We start from the raw sequence: 19,022 nt of genomic DNA, 5'->3' as shown, positions 1-19,022 counted from the left end.
CAGATTATTACATAAGAGCTTTTTTTTAGGTTCACTTAACACCCCCTTAGAAAATCTGACGCGCTCGATAATATTTTTTTTTTTGCCATTTTTAACTCTTACGTACGACCACCTCCACCACGGAAACTGTCAGATTAACATATTTTCATGCTTAAGAAGACGTAGGCAATTGATGATATCAATATCTGACGCGCTCGAGTATGTCCATGGAACAGTTTTTTTTTACATTTTTGCAAATCTATAACCCCTCAACCCACCGGTGAAACGAAATTTATTATATGACATTTTTTTCTTGTTATCATCTAAGCTTCGCAACCCAATAGGTCTCCATGACGCTCGAGTGACTCCACAGTTTGCTGCTTCGCCTCCCTAACTATTAATGATTTATTAGAATGTTATACAGTAAACTATAATTTCAATCAAAATGTCGCGGTAACGGTTGCGTAGCGACGCGACGGTTGTTATTAACATGGCAGAATAAATTGCATGTCAAATTAGAAAGTACTTTAAAATATATTAGTTTATATGTGTAATGTAATGTTATATAGCCTATAGCACTTCTGAAGAATGCAGCTTTCATACAAAACAAAAACAATGAAAATCGGACCAGTAGATCCAGAGATCTTAGCGTTCAAACAAACAAACAAACAAACAAACTCTTCCGCTTTATTATATTAGTATAGATTTGCTAATTTCACTAAAGGATAAATAAAATTAAGATAATAAATTTTAGGTTATACAACCGGCCTCTGCGCTGCTTTGATTTTATAGGTACATAATAATTATTTGTTTATTTTTTTTCCGCTTGCTATGGAATCTAGTGTTAAAACACTCCGTTATCCACATTCCATCGAATTTTTGTGGTGTTGTGAGTTTGATTTTATTTGCAAAAAAGTCTTATTGCTCATACATAAATTTAGATAAACTATGGATACCCGCGCACAACAGACGTGATTATTTGTGCTTAAATCCCGATCCAGAGGAAACCATATAGGCTTTTACTCTGGCTTTTGTTGCTCCAGAACCCTCTCTTTCTTTCAAAGTTACTACCTTAATATTTATTCATCTGTTCCGGGGACTAGCCCGGACAAACAACAAGACAAACAAACAGATAAAAAAATGTTTAATTTAATTTGAATGGTATCTTGTAAATAACTACTACCCTTTGAAAAAATACGGTTATTTTGAAAAACAGACAAATATTTCAATTTTATTTATATGTACCTATAGACACCTATACCTTTAGTAAAACTATCATGGACCCCTGTCCCCCTGGACAGCCTCTGAGTGTAAACATGTTGGCTCTGAGTTCGATCTCCATTCGGAGGAATAAATTATTCTAATCTCCTCACTCTCGTGGCAAAACACGTGACATTCATTGACTCTATGCCACACGAGTTGAATGAAGAATACGGCTAAAATCTGAAAAAAATAATAAGTGCATACACTTAACATAATTTAAACATCGACATATATATTGTTATAAAATGTAAAATCGAAATTTGCTACAGCATTCGATTTTAAATAGCAATTTCGTAAGTAGCTCAAATCTATGAATAAAATTTTGCGATTCGCCATCGCTATGCAACTCTAACTATTCAAACGTTTGAGTTGAGAGTTTGAGGATTTCATACATTTTCAAAACGATGCTTCAGTGTAATTAGTTCCAAGCTTTCGAGTAAATAATATTTAATATTAGTAAGGTTTCTATTTTTTTTTCTATACTTTCTATTCTCTTTTTTAATTTCATAATTCTACAAATTTATATATTACTGCGGTTCGATTATATTTTTAGTTTAGTAATATAGGCTCTACTCGTTTTATTTTCATCATAAAATAGCCAACAATTCACCTTAAAAATATAATTGTAATTTTATAATATTGTGAAGAGAAATGTGTTTCTTTTTATCTTTCCAGGCAAACAGATCTGAAGATATTTAAATAATAAATATTAATTTAAATTCATTATCTTATCGTATCATATCTTACCAGTTTGAGACCAGTCGTGGCAACAGTGTGACTGTAAACGCTACAGGTTACGGGTTCAATTCCTACAGTAAATGAAATATTTAATATTGTCATTTCTTCGCTCTGGTGTAGAGACAAAACGCGGCGATGACCTCAGCCTTACAACACGCAAAGCATCCAGATTTCGGTGGAAATTTCGGAACGAAGTGTCTTAACTCTAAGTTCTCTCTGCCTACTACCTGGGGGATACAGCGTGAAGGTGTAAAACGTCATAAATATAATATATATTATATGCAAGTTCATTATATATTTATATATTTATATATTATCGGATAATCTATGGATGCCAAGGCGATAAGCTTAAAATAAATCCGATTAATCGTTACCATAAAAATGTTATATGTCCATACTTTATACGGCTGTAGAAGTATATAAGATAGCGAAAGTTGTTTATTCGTTGTGGGAATCTTCCACTGTGGACTGGTATTCTTGCTTAAGTAAATTTCCAAGATTTGTTTTGCCTTGTCTGAATTAATATCGGCAAATTAATAAACACTTTGATGACAAGCTGTAGTGCATAAATTAATTAGTTTCAAATTTACCTTCGAATAGATGCGATTGTGGTAGTGTAGAATATTTTTATTTCCGTGATATTGGACAATAAGTGTCACTTAGCACTTATTGTCTCATAAAAATTGGATAGAAAGTGAAAAAGAATGAAGTGTCTTGACACTATGTTGTCCCTGACCGCTGCTATTACGTAGGAACTCACTGTGTATGTGAAAGATACCTATCTTTCCTACCTTGGTTCTTAGTGAGATAATACATGTAACACTCACTAATAACTTTTCAGCTTTATAATATTTATAATAATATAGATTCACATAAGACGTAGAATCTAAAAGAAGATTTATAGACATATATTTACGTCATAAAAGAAATTTATTATTTCTTAGATTACATAACTATTTGTTATTAAATTTTGCAATTATTAAACATTTGATAGACCAATCTCCACCATGTCTTCTCTTCCTTACGTGACATTAGCAAAGTAAACAGTGACCACACCAAAAAGTCATAAAATAAGAAGAACAGAAAATAACAACAATAAACAGAAGATTTATTTAATACAATAATAAAAAAAACCTATTCCAATAGTTATCACAATATATCAATTTAATAATAAAAAATGCAGACATGCGGACAAGACTTATTTATTTCATTTATTTATCGCAAGCGGTTGGTATAGCAACTAATTCGCAAATATTTTTGTATGGACTGGATCTATCCGGATTAGACATTGCCAAATCTTGGATTAACATAATAGCCGCTCCCACGCTCTTTAGGATATCTAAATTGATATTTTCTTGACTTAAGAGCTTGTTTTTTTTAGATTTTTATTTCATTCCATCTTAAAACATAGGTATGGTGATCATTTATATCAAGGATACTATGACGAGATCGTTTATTAGTAAAATATGCAACTGTCTAGAATTTTGGTAATAGTGGAAATAAAAGGAGCAAAATAATGTATTCTATGTTAAGTTAATATATTTTTTTTAGCTTCACGCTGTATCTCGCTCAGACCAGAGCAGAGGGAACTAAGAGTTAAGACACTTCGTTCTCCATTTTGATTGCGAGTTGAGTGGCGTGAGCCGACCGACACCAGAGCGAAGACATCAAAATATTAAATATTTCATTTTCTCCTGTGGGGATCGAACCCATAACGTGTTGCTTTTACAGTCACACGTGCCCATGCTCCACAACTTTATATTATATATTAGTCAGTTATGTCTGTAAATAGTAATATTTATATAATAAGCAATATTTATCTTGGACTTTAATGTATAAGAAAATATTAAAAATCTTAATCTTTTATACATATAAAATTCTTCTATATTATTGTTAGTCATTCTATTTCTCCTTGACGGGTAGGCTGATATTTTATACAAAGGAAAATCAATTTAAATTATTACTATATTTCCTTGGCAACAGTAAAGTAACAGTCTCTATGGTATTTAGGTATAGACCTTATAGGTAGGTAAGTTCCTAACATAATCGCCTTATAGCTGGGACTGGGCGAGCAAAGTAAAAGTTGACCCGCACTCAAGGAATTCATTATGAGATCAATATCTGGATCCCGGCTTATCTTTGCCCTCACGACCCTTATCTCCGTACCTGCCCTAAACTCGATCAACTTGGGAGAAATTCAACATTTTCTTAACTCTCATAAAATAGTTTTGTAAATGTCCAAAGCGAAAAAGTAAGTCGTCATTTCACCTTTTTCTGTATAACGAAAAAGAACGTAAAGGCTAATAAAATGGAAATTCTATTTTAGTATAATGTTTTTATTCTTTCTGAATAGCGCTGTCGATGAGAGTTTAAGCTTCACGCATTTTCCCTCTTTTAGCTCCACGCTGTTTCCCGTACATAGCAGGATAGGCAGAGGAAACCTGTGAGCCGATGTATGTATTCTGTGCCATTTACAAGTAAAAATGTAAGCAAAAATTAATCAAACATATAATATCATCCAAAAAACGAAGTGATAAGTTGCCAACTAATGTATTATCAATAACTTGGTGAGTATTAACTAGTTCCGAAACTCCAGAGGCTCGCGCTGATTACGAAGTTCACGATAGAGTTCCTAACTTAAATTATACCTCTCATACAATACCATCCTTCCCCATTTCTTGTTAACTTGATATACTAGTATCATTAGTTCAACATTGAAATAAGAAAGTATTATTATGTTCTTTCCGTCGGTCTGTCTGTAAAGACCTTTTCAATCAAGTCAAGGCAATCAATGTATTAAATATTAATGATAAGCTAAACGAAATAAAATTATAAAGTTTCTTTTTTTTATTTCAATGAAATTTCCATAAAATTATTGTTTTGTTATTATTTTTTTATCATAGCCCACGTGTTGAAATTTTGTCATTATGATTTTGAATAAATACTTTCAATTTTCAAACTGAACTTGACCAAGAATCTAGGCCATGAAGAAAATATTCAACTATCAGAATAGTTAGATTTCATAATATAAAAAAATAGAAAATAACAAATCATTAAATATATAGTTTAATAATCTTTACTCCAAATGTCTATATATAAGTATTTATAAAAATTAAGCATTTTGGTAAGGGCACGATCGATCATAGTGTAGATCTTTGGGGGAGACCTATGGTCCAGCAGTGGGCTTTGGTAAGCTTGCAATGACGACGAATCAAAATAAAGACTGTTTAAAAATATATTGCACATTAGTGCCTTATGTTTTGTCTTATTTTAAAAATATTATAACAATTTCCCAAATCGCAAATTAGTAAGAATATTTTTATAAAATCACAAATATCTTTTTACGAAATATATTACATCGATTTTCCACTTCAGTAGAAGAACTACTCTCCAAACCTCAGGACCAACCGAACTATCGGAAGTGGGCAATAAAACGAGATTAACGTTCATTCCGGACTGACTGACCCCTAAATGGGTTTAAACTTTAAAGTTATAAATTGTGAACATTATCAAGAATTCTATTAAATATACCTAGTACCTACTAAGTGATATTCGCTACCGACTGCATAAAATTCTTATAGTGTATTCATACTTTCATACTTTATATCCTAAAACAAAAAAAATTGAGGCCAGTCATTGGCACAAATTGTGACTGTAAAAGCGACTGGATGGGGGTCGGATCCCCACGTTCTCCACTTTCCGCCGAATTCAGAAAGCATTGCGTGTTGAATGGCAGAACTCATCGCCGTGCCAATTGAGCACTAATCACTTCGCCAATGTCACATTGTATGGAGATCACACGAAGGAGATTGTATGGTAAAAAGAGATAATGTTACACAATAGGAGAATTCACGTCCAAAGAGGTCCAGTTGGTATCGATATTATTTAATCTTGTTACGATCTACATATTAATATTTGCTTGTCAAACATGACTATTTTATTTACAGAACGACAAATAAATACAAAAACTTTGTTGCATCTTTACAAAATATTAATAAATAATAAATTATTCATGATATAGATCTCTATCAGATATCTTAAAGATAATGCAATCTTTGTTTGAGAGAATTTATAATGAACATAAATGATTGAATTTATGTTTAAAACGTCAAATGCAGCATATAGCAAATATAATAAGGAAATCGCTTTTTGGCACATAACCGTTATCATTGTTTGTAGCCTGTAGCATACTTATGGTATAGGCACTAGCGGCGTTAGGGTAGGGCGAGGCTGGGCGACCGCCCAGGGGCGCCGGATAAAAAGGGCGCCGTAGACGCCCGTTTAGGGCGCTTTGCGCAAAGATGTCTCCTCGCTGCAATGGCGTAGCTAAGGTATTTGCTGCCCGGTGCGGTTTATGGGAATTGATGCCCTTTAAAATGGTTTAAGATCTAAAAAAAAAAACAAAGCGATCGTCGACTTTGATGCCCCTTTCCTTTTGATGCCCTTTAAAATAGTCGAAGATTTAAAAAAAAAAACGAAGTGATCTTAACAACTTTGAAATAAAATTGCAGAAAACATAGACTTTAAATGCCTAATAAAAGAGTTCGCAGATAGAAAGGCTATAAGAAGTGAAATTTTATTAGTTTTTTCATTATTTTTTTTTAAATAGATGGTTATTTCGTTGTACTCATTCCCTTTTTTGTATGTTATTGAATTGTAGTTAGGGGGCGCCGAAAAAATTTCGCCCAGGGCGCCGGTAGTGCTAAAACCGGCACTGGGTATAGGGTAGGTACTTCCCGTGGACGTACAGCTATGAAATTTGGCACGAAGTAAATTTTTACAATACAAATAAAGTTTGTCACCTATTATTATAAGTTCTGTTGTACTTCCCGTTGACCTAAAATCCATAAATTTGGTACAGTCCGACTCACACTTAACCGTGATTTTTCTTCCATCCAAGATTCTTCCGCAGATTTCTCAACATTTTTTCCTACTATACAATGTTTTACTTTTTAACGACAGTAGTTTCCTCTGAGGGTTGTCAGTAGGTACTTGTTAAAGAAATACATCTGTATATTAATGTACAAATTTATTAATGTAAGCAAATCACTGAATCTGAATATATCATTCGAAATATAATATTTTCTATTTAAAACAGCATTATAATAATAAAAAAATAAAAGACTTACAAATATAACAAGAGTAAGATTAAAACATTTTATCAGATAAAGAGAAAAATTTGATGAGCCTGCTTGGAAACGTGCCAAGTGGTGGTTGGTGCATTAACACGATTTGTTTGTGTATTGGATGGACTTGTTTTGATGGTAACGAAGATGGATCCTAGTATCAAGGGTTTTATGTCCAGCGGTTGTGTTATAATTTTAAATTTAACATTTAAGTATATTGAGTTAAGGTTACATTGAAAACAAAATACCTAAGCTCTTTATTATATGCCGTATGTACTTGTAGAGAGAAAGACACTCCGCTCACCATATTACGAAAAAAATTATAAATTGTCACGAAATCTATTTATTTAATTCTATAACTGTAAATAAAGATTTATAAAACATCTGACAATGTATAATTAAAATTTGTATTTTCATTATACATTGTACAAATTGATTGTAGTTAATTTAATTATAGCGCCATCTATAACTAAATTAGTGAACATGTTTGAGCGCCATCTAGTGGTGTGAGACAACATTACTAAATAGTTGTTATTAAATTAAAGCTCAACTATGTAGTTACAAACTTTACCAACAGATGGCGCTATTGTAAAATTATAGTGTATGTTAGTTCATATATTTTAAGATAATGTATAATACTAATAATATAAATAGGTTAAAAAATATATATTATTATTAAATGATCTATTATTATCAATTTACTTTAAAAAGTATTAGTCCACCTCATTTATATCGCAACTAATAGTTTTATTGGTCAAAAATTGTTAAATTGAGATTTTGTAATTTAATTGTCGTTAGAACTGAAGACTAATCAAAATTTCAGCCTAATCGGATACTGGGAAGTGGGTCAAACAGAGCTTGCAACAGACATACTAACTCCAACGTAAAGCCATATTGTATTATTCTTAAATTAACATTAGCATGACTTATTGCTAGCAATTGTTTATATTTATTTATTGTTGGCATTACCTATTCAAACATAAAAATGCCAAATACAATTTTAGTATTTTAAGTAATTTATAAGTATACAACGGTCCTCTTTGACAAATGACGATAAACAAAAGACAACATAAAATATGTAGGTACCCAAGGGACGCTCTGTTGTTGGTATTCGATGAAAGATTTGCGCAATTTACAAGTAATCGTTCTTTATCCAGTTGATAAATTGAGTTTTTTTAATAATATTTGTATGAAAATTTACCTATTTTATTGTACCTAGGTATTCACTAGGAAAGTCACTTCCGGTGTGCTGTTAAATCTTTTAAACTACACGAACTACACTAAGAAAAACACGAATTCATTCAAGAGAAAAGTTTGTATGGAAATGGAAAATAATGAATTAGTGATGATCCTATAATCTATGCGGGCGAAGCCGCGAGTAGGTACCTACGGCGTGGTACTTTAATATGAGACTAAACTAAAATTTAATAAAAACAAACATTAATTAAAGAAAGTAGCATAATAATAAACAAACATATTCAAAATGGTTTCGCTCTAAAAACATTCACTGGTCTAACACAATACGTCTCATTAGATGAGTTTCGTTCATCCAGTCTCATTAAATAGTGCTGAATAAACTTTCTTAATTACAATCTCACTTCGACCTCGCTTATTTGAGCTGGTCATGGACACTTTTTTTTTCTTTTTCTCTTTAAAAATCAACTATTTCTATAGAATTCACCATATTGTATGTACAGATTTTATTCGCTAGCAGTTCATAACTTCTGGTTAATTAAATTTCGAAGTTTCCTCGTTAAAGTTTGTATATACATGAATTGGAAAGTTTATATAAAAACGTTTATATGTAATATCGTCGATTCAAATTCATATGATTGTTCTTATGAATTTGTATCGCCGCTCTTACTTATACTGCTAAATAAAAAAAAAAATTGACTAGGGGTATATTTTATCAAAATAGTATAATATTAAATCGTTTAACGGCTTAATCTTTAAAATTATGCAATGAATTTTAATATGATTCTTACTAATAGACAACTTGACTCAAGAGAAAATGGAACCACCAGGTAATACGCTATCAAAAAAAATATTTATTTTTTCGTTCTGATATACAAAATGAAATTCAGAACTCTACATGTAATGTCTCAAAAATTTAAAAAGGGAGTGTCTTGACACTAATCGTCCTCTGCTTACCGCTGTATATGGGAAAAGGCGTGAAACTGATACAATACTAATAAAAAAAAGCTATATCACTATTTTATATCTAGACGCATATTGGTTGGTGGATAACTCATAACCACCATGTATAAAATGAAGTATTTCCTAATTCTATGATAAACAAACATATACATATAGAACGTACCTTAGTGTGGAAAATATTTCAGTAACTTTGATATAGGTACCTAAAGTTAATATAAACTTTCAATTAATGCAGAATTTGATTGCAATCGATTTTAATCTATGAATATCCGACCGAGACCTTACTGGTATTCCTGCCCGAGAGTTATTTCGGTGTTACTACACCGAAAATTTTAGACAAACATTTTCCTTTTACGATTAGTTTTAAGAGTTTAATTATGATTTTCTTACAAACGTATTTGCGTGGTAGGTAGAAAATATCTACTTCATCTATCTATATTATTATTATATTTATTATCTACATATTTAATTTTAAGAACATAACGATATATTCTGTTCTACAATAACGAAATGAACGAAAATAATTTTAATTATGTTAAATAATTTTCTTGATTGGTGATCGAACCCACTATCGCTTGTAGAATCATATCATCCCACTGGCCGTCGATCAGATGCAGATTAAATATATGGAGCATTGATTCTGAATTCGTACAACAATAGGTGGCTTTTGGTCAATCAGTTTGTCACAACTGAACGGATTTCAATGGATGCAATGAAATTGACGTCACGCACAGATAAACCAAAAAATAAATAATACATACACATGCAAATTTCGTTTTGAATTTAAATAAAAATATTACATTGGGAAAGAAAGAACAAAAGTTACTATTGGCAAGGAATATACGAGTAGGTATAGTAGGTATAAACATAGGTAATTTTGATTTAAAGCTTGTAGCCCAGTATGTAAATTTTTATTATCACTTAACTAATGCTTTATTGTATATAATGTATGCATATAGTGCATGATATAATCCATATCTAATATTTTTTTAATATAAAAATGGTGGTTGTCCAAGTTCACTCCTCTTCTTTGTCAGACAAGCACCAATACTAAAATATAAAATCAAATTGTATTTAAGGCAGAGAAGGCTATTCGTAGGGCAAGAGACATAAGTGTGTGACTAAACGCGTTGGGTTGTGGTTTCAATTCTCAGTTGAGAAAAAAATATATATTTTAATTGTTTCGCTCTGTTGTCAATTCCTTCCTTACCTTCCTTTTTTTCATCCACCGCGATAACATATGCATAATTATCATACAATTGAATTTATTCAAATACCTGTAACAAAAAAGAAACATTCTTTAGTTTAAGAACTAAATATATAAAAATTACTGTGAGTAAAATGCCAGCATAAGCTAAATTGTGCAGAATATCATTTATCGGATTACCAGATCGCGAAAATGAAAATAATTCATTTCCAGGAGTTGGATGGACCCACTACTGTCGTGGTTACAATGAAACGTTGTGCTGCTACGCCACATCTACCTCTGTGCCTTGCACTCGTATACATTATACAATTATTATTAAAAAATAATATATTTTAAAACCAACTAAATAAATTTAAGAAGGCCAGTTGTGGCGCGGCAACAAGCGTGTGACTGTAATTGCGACAGGTTCGATGTTCGTGGTTCGATGCGCATTCGAAGAAATAAAAATATTTAATATTTTCATTTCTCTCTCTCATTTCGCTCTGGAGTCGAGGCAAAGAACGACGTAGAGCACCACAATGACTCGAAAAATTATAGGAAAGAGGCGAACGGAGTGTTTTAACCTTAGGCTCCTTCTGCCTAACACCAACCAACTAAATATCAACCAAATTACCAAACATAATTATTTTCATATAATTTTTCTATATTAAAGAACACCACTTTTGAAATCCTATCAATACTACGACATGAACTTTTTCCACTTGAATAACTCTGTCGAGCGTGAAATAGGATTACACGTATGATAAGCGAATCGTACGAATGATATGCGGATATTAATTAAATAGACACGGGGTCCGCGGCCGCGGTTTGTGGGTACTGAAAATACATTTGGTATATAATTTTAATTATATTAAACTGTAACGGGGTGGGTGGGTTCAATCCCCACTCGGCAATGAAATGAGAATGAATTATTATTTATTAATATTTTCATTTCTTCGCTCTTTGAACGGAGTGTCTTAACACTACGCTAGGCTACGCTGCTATATGCAGGATACAGCGTGAAGCTGTTTTTTTTTTGGTATAATTATTGTAATTATTATAATAATAGAGTTCTCCATATCCCTGAATGATATTTATTATTTTTAAACGATTTCTTTGTTTTTGTCTATTATATTATAAGTATAACGATAAAACTTTAGTGTTACTGACAGAGTGTATCTTAAATTTATATAGCAGCATAAAATCAAAAATATCGTGTATGGGAAAGTACTGTCGTAAATGATAAATAATGAACGTCGTCGTTCTTTGAAAATTGTTGAAGCGAGCTGAAAATTTAGCTTCATTGTTAATTTATCGAAAGACAATGGAAATACTATATGTAGGTACAATATTTTGATTTCAAGTTCCCTTCAAGTCTCTAAAAAGAAAGATTATAAGTTAAATTACTTTTTACCTTTCATTACTATATATTATTAAGTTAATATCTTTAATACTGCCTACATTGTCATTAAAACCTATTGAAAGGAAAATGAAACTCGTATTTGTCATAAAATACCCCATCTCTTCAAAATTATACTCGTAGCAGCAAAAAATGAATGATTGCGAAAATACAATATCCTTTATATTCTAAAACCTCTATATGATTAATCAGCATTTGCTTTATTCGAGTAACGTAAGGTCTAATCCTATTGTTTCATATCATAATAATAAAGGGATAGCAAAATGAAAAGTATATAACCTTTCCTTGCCACTCTTGAATAAAACACCACTTAATTTTCATCTACTCATGTCTTTAGAGCTACTGAACGGATTAGAATAAAAAATATATTGTAAAGCTATTAATTTAAAATCTTAATATTATTTACAAGCAGAATATTAATATTTTCTTCTTTATGTACTTCTTGAGACTCACCCGTAAGATACATGATGTTTCTTAAGGGTTAATCTTACTAATATACAGTCAATATGTCTCTTTTATACAAAATAAAATCCTTAAAGAAATAAAATGTATTGAAATAAATAAAATCTTTCCTTATAGAAAAAAAAATGTTAGAACAAGAGTTTTTAAGGAGTCCACATAATTATAATAAGAAAATACAATACCTCAAAAGAATGTAAAATAGTAAAATAGGTGCAAAGGCGGTTTCTGTTAGAAGTGTAAATGGGCTTCTTTTTATTGCTTGTTAATTATTTTTTATGAAAAAAAAATAATTGGTCAAACACAAATTGAAATATTTTGTTCGAGCGAAATGAAAATTAATTCGAGGAATAGATAAGGCAGCCTTTTATGTACATGAAGGGATAGTGGGTTTACATCTCTAATGGGGAACCTAAATTAAAAGCATAATAAGTTAGCATTATATAAAAAGCTGCCTTGTTTTGTTTGCTGAAAACTTTTGCCTCGACCGTGTGTATATAACACGGCTTAGAGGGCAAAAGAGTAATGTATTTAACTTACGTAGCATGTAATTCTTAATTTACCTAGATTTCTTGAATCAAGACCTGCTAGCACGAAGTAAATGTGAGAAAGTAATTTCTTTTAATTAATGCTTTACGTATGTAAGTATTACATTTGCTTATAAGGACGAGTGATGTGACACCAATCAACATACTCGTAGAAGCTGTATGTAGGTTGAAATTATGTGTAGTTAATATATAGAATAAATGAACTGTCCATTTTAATTAAGAAGTTAAAAACTTAACTCTAGTAACTGAAAAATGATTTAGATATTATTTATTACAAAAGTATATTATATATTAAATAATAAAATATTAATATATTAGACTTTCAACAGAATATAATATTCTTAATATTCTTTTGTTAGATTTCATACTTTACTCCGTTAAGCTTTGAGGATAAAATTTTGTGTAATTACAATATCAACAAAACACTCAAATATCCTGAATTGTTAGACAACTTGGGTTTGAATCTCCTAGTCTGCACTCTAGAGATACGTTAAGCTACCTCAAAGCGATCTAAGCCTAGAACAAGCTCTAATCCAAGCTTTAGTTCATAGTAATTTGCATATAACGAATCGTGTATCTAAGACAAATAAATTCTTTCAGAAAATTTTAAACGTTTGTTAGAGTTACTTAAAAGCTATTTCAATAAATCGATGTGGAGCGGATTATTTCAATAGTCCCTTATGGGAATGTATATTAATGGAGTCAGTACCATAAAATTAATATAGGATACATGACTATAACTTTATAAATATTGGAAAAAAGTAATCATTGTCTTTGTCGATTGCATTCTATCTCTATTTGCATGGATAATTGAAATATCTTTGAAAATGGGTTGGGATAATCCTGAGCAAAAAGAATATGATCACGCATTAAAAACCGTGTTTAATGAAAAAGTGGCAGCTTTTTTGGTCACGAATAAAACATTTTAATTCATTTATTTTTTTAATGCCTCACATATTATAATACTTTAGTGAAATATAACGTTAATGTAATAATTTTATTGTATAACAGTTTTTCTTGTTCTTTAGCTTCTGTATTCTGCACATCACAGGTTTGGCGGCCGAACCTTTGAATCTAATGTTAAGACACTCTATTCCCATTAAGATGCATACGTTCCACTTTCCATCGAATTGTCAAAGATGACGGGACGCCGCTAAAAATTAAATATTTCGTCCCTCCAAGTGGGAATCGAACCCGCAACCGTCACGCTTATAGACACACTCGTGCCCCTACGCCACAACGGTCTCTAATAAAAAAAAACATTTTTAATGTTCACATAATATATAGCTTGTATACTTGTAAGGCACTATAATTAATCATCGTAACATATTAGCGGTGCGCTAGATCCTCTCTACTTAGACGCTGCCCGCATAATCCCGCACCAGACGTATATCCTATCCTATATCTTATAAAACAAAGTCGCTTTTGGTGTTTGTCTGAACTTTCTAACTCTTCTTCTTCTAAACCACCCAACGGATTTGGATGCGGTTTTCACCATTAGGTCGAGTATTTCTCAGGGAAGGTTTATATATAGTTTATTATTTGTACATTCTTATGTAAATTAACATAAATACGATAAATGTGTATAAAGTCCTACCCGCTGAGACACTTTGGCGCATGCGCTGCTTTAATGGTAAATACTACATGAAAAAAATGTACTGGAGTATTGTTCCTCTTAATAAGATCTACAAAAAAGTCCGCGAGAGCATATTCATATCTTTTAAGAATAACGTGTAGTGATCATATTTCTGTCTAAAAATAGTAACTTCAATATATTTTTTATTGTGAGGGATATTTTTCCATAATGGTATTAATCCTTATCCTTTAAAATACTTTATTAAATTTCTACGTTAAACGAAGATAAAATTTGCTTTTTAAACTATTTCGAAATTGCGAATAGTTTTAGAGAAAAACGCATTTAATTATTGACACATCACGCCGTTCACACATCAACTGCATCGAATCAAGTTTCACTTATCCCTTACTCTCAGCATATAAATAAGTATATTAGTTACGTTGGCCATTTAATGTAGATCAAAACTGTCTTTTCTGTTTTTCATTTTAATAAGTACTTTAGAAGATGTTACAATATCAAAAAATCCTTGCTGCGAAACGCGCCTCGCGACGTTATGCTTATACAAGCGAGTCCGCCGCGCCCGCCTGCCTTACACGCATCGGTGGTTCAGTGGTAGAATGCTCGCCTGCCACGCGGGCAGCCCGGGTTCAATTCCTAGCCGATGCATTCTATTTAATTTTCGTTACAGGCAGCCACGTAGTGCTTGCTTTTCATCAGGGACAGAATACCCTCTTCAACATTAACCACAAGCTCGAAAAAAAAAACCCGCCTGCCTTTATAGCAACGAAGATTTAGATGCGTTTGCACTAATTATATTGGATATAATAATTAATATATTGGATAATTCGAGTTGAATGTATTATTTAATGTCATTTAACTATCTAAAAATAGTAATTTAAATATATTTTAATAAGTACTTGAAAAGATTAGTAGTAGCACAGATTTAAAATTACGGTACCTACTAAAAAATCCTTGCTGTGTAAAACAATTGGAAAATCCTTATTGAAACTACGAAAATGCGGGTTGCATTGGGGTTTAATTAATTTTCACATTATCTTAAGTGCTTTGCAAACATACATTATATGAATAATCCAGTAGTAAAAGCGGGCGAAGCCGCAATAGGGTCGCTAGTTTATTATAACTATGTAGAATTTAGGTGTTTTCAACTGTGGACCTTTGGATTTAAGAAGCTGAATGGGTACCAATATTCAGTTTTGTATGAAAAATTTTATACTTCAATATACAGGATGATCGCGTCTACACAATTTTTATTGGTAAAATATATAGTAATAGTAAAAAAATCCTAGGCCGTATGAAGCAAGTTTTATCTAATAATCCATATTTGATACTTATCTATGACAACTTTGTGGTTTCAATCCGTACTCGAGGAAAAATTATATTTATTTAAAAATTTCAAAACAACGTTATTTTCCGTTTTATAATTCACGCAAGAGGTTTTGGGCAGGCACTAGTTTCATGTAGGTATAAATAATAAAAACATACTATCATTTGTCTTGTTCTAAGGATCTAATACGTTTTCTTAGCCTTAAATCCCTATCAACCACAGGGGCGTAACTAGGAATTCATTTAATGACAGCAATCTTACGGTTCGAGACGAGCAATTTTCCACACCATTATATCAATTCACCGTCGAATCAATAAACGTCAACGTAAAGGTAATTAATTATAATGATGGGATTGTTAGCTTTCAGAACTTTTGGTATAATATTTTATGAACTAAAAATATGTATTTTCTAAAACCAGTATACATTTTAAGTAAATATTTATTATAAGTACCTGTCTGTATTTTCAATTTCAATATTATTTCTCGTTTGTCGTAATATTTTAAAGGTACAATGTTACCATGAGAACAATAATATTTTTAAAAATTGTTGAGGTATATTATAATACCAATATCATTTGCTTATAATAAGAAACTAAATAGTATAAAATATCTATTCAATGAAAAGGAAGTGGAGGTCCTTTGAAAAAGATAAAATGCTTTTCAAAACTATTTTCTAAGCGGTTTGTGCTTTGTATAATTAGATAGGATCAGTTACCTTTGCTGTGGTCATAATTATTATGAATATAAAATAATTTAATAACAATATTTAACAGTCCATATTTGTTTTTCTTATTTCTTTACGAGCTTTACAAAACAGACAGAGAGATCAAGACACTCCTTCCTATTTTTAGTTATTTTTCAATTCTTATAAGTTTCGTTCATTTACAAACTTTTCTCTACTCACATAAATAAAGAAAGCATCAATCACGGCCAGTCTATGGACAATGGACATTGCCCGCATCCGCCTTTCGTGGACACAGTGATTGATTGACCGCTAGCCACTAGTCCTGTTACGTTATTGGACAAGAAATCCTATTACGGAAAACTTATGTTGGGTCACATGGACGAATTATGGAAGTAGTGTTAATGCCATTTGTTTAAAAGCTAACATGTAGAAAACAAACTTGTTCGCATTGAGAATATTTGTTAATTTTTAGAGGTACAAATACCTCAAAGGGTAAAAAGGAACTCCTATAGGAGATCATTTTGTTCGCCGTCTGTTCGTCTGTCAAGACTATTTATCTCCAGATCGTGTGGAAGTCTGAAGCTGAAATTAATATCAAATATTTAGTTCTACAGGCCCTTGGCGAACAGGAATAATTATACTTATACAAATAAGGGAATAATCCAAAAAAAAAAACATTTAAATATATTTTACAGATAACTATAATTGTACTTCATTTTATATTAAGACCTGAGTGAATAAGTGCATAAGCGTGCAAATTTAAATTTGTCAAGCTTTGTAAGTTGTACGACGGAACCATCGCACTTGACCGGTTTTCTTAATCTTGTTGTGATCTATTTCCTTATAGATTGGGAGAAAAATGGACTTTTATTACAGTAAATCTTTTAACGTTTAACATTCTATATAATGAAGCTGTACTTTAAAGTGGCCATCATAGTTTACTAATTAATACATTATTAATGGGAATGATGATGTAATCAGCAAAGTGTGCTTCTGAGACTAATTATTGACGATCGACTAACATATTTAGAACGTTTAAAAATAATAACATAGCGGGACTCGAACCCACACCTCTTGAACAGCTTTAGCCAATTTCGTTTTTTTTTAGTTACTACGAGATTAGTGAATCAGTTTTTTTGCTAGTCTTTGTGTATAATACGGTAAAAATTGAATTGCAGAATAGGTTGTAGGGTCATTGAAAATTACAAACAGTAGTTTATTGGTTCGTAGTCTATAGAATGTAATTATAAATAGACTAGCGGCCCGCTCGCGGTTTCACCCGCGTGAACTATGTTATTATTAATTTCTGTCTCCATGACTGCGTCCGAGTGACGTCTATGCAAAATAGCATTTGTAGTAACGAAATTTCATACAAACTTTCGACTCCAAAAACAACCCCTTAGAAGTCGACTATTGCAAATTCCCGTCTTAGCGAGCACCTACGTCCTATAAGTAACTCCTATGCAAAATTTGAGATTCCTAGCACTTGTAGTTTCTGAGATTTCGTGATGAGTGAGTGACCTTTCGATTTTATATATATAGACTAGCGGCCCGCTCGCGGCTTCGCCTGCGTTATTAATTTCTGTCTCCATGAGTACCTACGTCCTATAAGTGACGTTCATACAAAATTTGAGACTCCTAGCATTTGTAATAACGATGTTTCATACAAACTTTCAACCCCAAAAACAACCCCTTAGAAGACGAATATTACAAATTCCCGTCTTAGCGAGCACCTACGTCCTATAAGTAACTCCTATGCAAAATTTGAGATGATTAGCACTTGTAGTGTCTGAGATTTCGTGATGAGTGAGTGACCTTTCGATTTTATATATATAGATTTGTATGCAATTTTTGTTCTGCTATCGTGGGATTACTAATATTTATATTCAGAATATTTTTTTGTAATTATAAAAACTACCACTTTTAACATTCCCGTTTTTTTTTTACTTAAAAGTGTTAAACAATTTATAATATTTATTATTAGCGTAATGTAAAGACACTCTGTTCAATTTTCAAAACAATGCGTTTTGACTGGCGGTATTTAACGTCTCGCATCGTCTTTTTACCAGAACGAGAAAATTACTATAAGTATAACTAAATCCTCCGAATGGGAAATGAACCCACAAACGCATTTACTATCAGACACAACGCCGTTGCGCCACGACGACTGCCGTCATAACATGAGTGTATAAACTAAATTTAACCATATAAATAGTTATTCAAGTACTTTGTACATTAGCTGTAGAGCACTCGATTACTTTGCAACTTAAGTAACAATTTTAATACCTGTCCCTAGTGTCTCCATAAATCTATCTCGAGTTCGCGTTACAGTATCGCTACAAATATTTGTAACTTTAAGATTATTTATTAAACTTTAATAAAAATGCTGAATATTGATTCTTTTTTAATATTGTTTTTGAAGTTTAACAATTTTAACACTAGGTTCCCAAGTTCCTCTGCACCACGATGGTCTCGCCATGTGATTAATATAAAAACATTATTTATAGTTTTTTAAAAAAATAAAGTAATGCCAAATTTGT

The 19,022-nt window shown here is 31.6% G+C and overlaps 1 protein-coding gene across 6 annotated transcripts in view; it reads right to left on the bottom strand.

Moving 5' to 3' along the window:
- Positions 1–19,022, bottom strand: part of kcc (solute carrier family 12 member kcc) — a 257,609-nt gene that overhangs the window by 197,920 nt on the left and 40,667 nt on the right. The window lies entirely within an intron of this gene.

This window comes from Heliconius melpomene, chromosome 10 (genome assembly GCF_056956725.1).
Source record: "Heliconius melpomene rosina isolate 202511_hmr_F chromosome 10, ASM5695672v1, whole genome shotgun sequence".
NCBI lineage: Eukaryota > Metazoa > Arthropoda > Insecta > Lepidoptera > Nymphalidae > Heliconius > Heliconius melpomene.
Note: the sequence above shows the minus strand (reverse complement) of the source record. Positions and strands in the feature narration are given on the sequence as shown.